Consider the following 3,366-nt stretch of genomic DNA (forward strand, 5'->3'; position numbering starts at 1 on the left):
GAGCCTGCCTCCTTGGTCCCACTCTTTTTAATTATAGCAATATTCCCTTTTTGCCTTTTCTTGTGTGAAGGTCATCCAGGTACTTCTTGTGGATTACTGGTACTTTCAGATGGTGAGAGCTTTCACAGGTGTGTGTGGCACGTGTGAAAATACAATAATCCCAACATACCTGAATGCTCTAGTTCCAAGTGCTTTCAGTAGTCTTCAGGATTAGTTGCTTATGTGCTGAGGGGTATTTTTATTTGAATGTGTTGGAAGATACGGTGGAAAACAGAAGCATTGATGAAGATTAACTGGAAAATAGAGCTGAGTTTGTGCAACAACTCAGAAGTTGCTGAATCTCCTTTGTGCTGGTTTACACAACCAGAGCAGCAACTCCCCTCCACTGCAAACTCACCCACACTGCTTTCTGCAGAGCAGCTGGGGGGGTCACAGTCCTTCCTTGACCTGCTGTAAAATCATGTTTTCCTTTTCCCTGAAAAATGATGTCTCTGTGTCTCTCCAGAAGCATCCATGCACATTTTAGGAGGCAGAGCAGATCCTGCTGGGGGCTGACTGGGTACAGCTTATCTTAAAGTGAAGGAAGTAAGAAATGGACTTCCAATGCTTAAAAAGCACAAAGGCTTTTGTCACAACAAACCCCGGGAGCTGCTTGTGCTGAAAGCACATTCCCTGCCTTGGTTTCCCCCTCAGCCTGAGCCCTCACGGGAGCTGTCGTTGATGGTCCATCCCTGCAGACCCTCGGTGCCCCTCAGCCTTCCCCAGATACCCAGTGCTGCCTGTGGGACATTCCCAGAAGCAGCTGAAAGATGCTCTAAGTCTCCTGCTCCTGTCTTTTCAGGCACTGATGGGAATGGCAGCAGAGGAATGTGCCAGCCTTGATAACTTGGCTTCTGGGCACAGCATATCCATCTGAAACTGAGAGATTACAGGGGAAAAGTGTGGGAAAAATACCATTATTGGTGAGTTGTAGGTGTTTCTAGTTGTTCCATGTTCATAAAAATGTGTTTGCCATGATGGGATCTCCACAGCTTGACTACTCTCCTGTTAAAGTTATTTGTTCTTTCTTCATTAAAAATGAGTTACAAAGTTTGAAGCTCAAAGAAAAGCCAGAGAATACAAACTTTCTCCTTGAAAAATATTGTGATAAATTCTCATATCTTTTAAAGGCATTTTTGACATTAAAATATAAATAATAATTGATTAGTATATTTTTCCTGAAACTTTAAAAAATATTTTACAGATTTTTTCCAGAATAATTTAAAAATATTGCCTTTACTAATACTCTTAAAAATTATAGTCAAAAGCAAAACTGTCTGTATTTTGAGTTTCTGAAATGCTAGCAGAAATGTTTCCATAAGGATGTCAGTAGCTCTGTAGGATAATGGAGTTATCAAAAGGGACCCACAGGGATCAGCAAAACTCATCTCACTGAGAAACAAGACACTCCCAGCTGTTCCTCATGATTCCAGTTTTTCTTATGCAGACTTTTCTTTTTCTAAAGCCTTCTGATGTTTGCGGAGTTACAACATTTCTTAATATCAAGAAGAATCCAACATTTCTTAATATCAAGAAGGAGGTTTAATGCAAAGGAAACATAAAGTAAAATAAAAAAGAAGTGCAGAGGTATAAAATACGAGAAAGCAGAGTCTATTAGCATCTTATATAGATTTATTTTCTTATATACCTAGTATCCTATATAGTCTTATATAACTATCTGTGAGGGGGCAGAGGCTGGAGCAGGCTCTGCTCGGGGGGCCCAGCAATGGCCCAGGAGGAACGGGCAGGAACTGATGCCCAGGAAGTTCCCCCTGGACAGGAGGAAGAACTTCTTTGCTGGGCAGTGACCCAGCCCTGAACAGGCTGCCCAGGGCGGGGGTGGAGTCTCCTCCCTGGGGATATTCCAGAGCCCTCTGGACACAATCCTGTGCCCTGTGCTCTGGGATGGCCCTGCTGGAGCAGGGAGGTGGGACCAGATGAGCCACTGTGATCCCTTCCAGCCTGAACTATTCTGTGATCCTGTGATTATTTTGAAAGCTCCCTGGGTGCTCTCCTCAAATCTTTACAGGATGAAAAGAGAAGCTCTTGTGATCCAGAGTTCAGCTTTCCCAGTCTGAGCAGTTGTGCTGTGTGGTGTCCAATATAAAATCAGGTGCACCCAGAGGCTCTGTCCCAGGGCAATGCTCAGAAAAAGGAGATGTGCAGAAGGGACCGTAACTGCTGCCATTAACACAGGTCCCAGCTTTAGCAGCCCCACACTCAGAACAGATGAAGGAGAGGAACTGCTGGCCAGAGCCCCAAAAAATTCACTGATCACTAAAGACAACACTAAGCCAAATTTCTCCAAACTTTTGGGCCTCACAAACTGAAACCAAAGGGATTAGCTTGGCTGTAACATGTTTTTGCTCTTGAGCACATCTTACCGAGACCCTCTGACCCAGCACAACCAGAGGACTCAGCCCTTCTCAGAGGATTTGGCCATACTCTGCCTTTGGCCTGTGTTTGACCAGAGCAACATGTCTCAGGACAGTCCAGAAGTAATTGATTACTAATTTTAATTGTTTCTATTTAACACAGTATAAATCTCTGTACAGAATTAATATACTGGCCAAACCCAAAGTGGATTTTGAAAAGAAAGCTCCAGGACTCTCATTAATTGGATGATGAACAGCTTCCAATATTAGAGGACAAATAGCAGCTCTGAGCTTGCTACGCCACTGGAACAGCACCAGAGATGAGAGGCAGCATCCTGCCCTTCTGAAAGCAGGAATATTTTGTCATACTGTCATCAGATACAATTTCTGATGTATAGTTAAATAACCTTTACTTTCATCCCCCTAGTGTAAAAGATGAAAATCTTTTAAAAGTGAGAATCCCAAAGAAATGTAAATACAGTGTATTCACTACTGACATTTGAAAAGATTTTGCCCCACCAGTGGAGACAGCTATTCTCTATTATCAGGTTTCCTGTCAGTCACGTTGATTAAAGTTGATAAATACTGCAAGCCACTTGGGGTAGGCTAAAGGACACAAAAGAGAAATGTGACTTATTTGAAAAGGACCATATTTCTTGGGAAATGAAAAGCAGATCATATTTGCCTGCTTTTCTCAACTCCAAGAAGAGCAAATTCCCCTATTTAAATTTCTTTCTTTTCTCCATTTTCCTAGAAGTGATACATAGAAACCGTATTTAATGTAGTAGTGCTCTGCAAGGACAGAGCAACCAAAAAGTTAGCCCAGTTTCTTTTCATTCACACACTATTTTGTTTTAACTTGGCAATAAATGACAACTCATTAGATCAGTTGTTGAAATTTGGGGTCTGGTAATAGCTACATCCTGATGGAAGATGAATCCAAGTGTATTAG

The 3,366-nt window shown here is 42.2% G+C and overlaps 1 long non-coding RNA gene across 1 annotated transcript; it reads left to right on the forward strand.

Moving 5' to 3' along the window:
- Window positions 1-845: 845 nt before the first annotated feature.
- On the forward strand, window positions 846-2,217 carry LOC113976643. The gene is made up of 3 exons (XR_003537139.1): window positions 846-962; window positions 1,505-1,626; window positions 2,069-2,217. It is a non-coding gene; the product is annotated as an uncharacterized LOC113976643 (long non-coding RNA).
- The last annotated feature ends 1,149 nt before the right edge of the window (window positions 2,218-3,366 follow it).

Source organism: Neopelma chrysocephalum, unplaced genomic scaffold (genome assembly GCF_003984885.1).
Source record: "Neopelma chrysocephalum unplaced genomic scaffold, ASM398488v2 Primary Assembly neopelma1_177, whole genome shotgun sequence".
Lineage (NCBI taxonomy): Eukaryota > Metazoa > Chordata > Aves > Passeriformes > Pipridae > Neopelma > Neopelma chrysocephalum.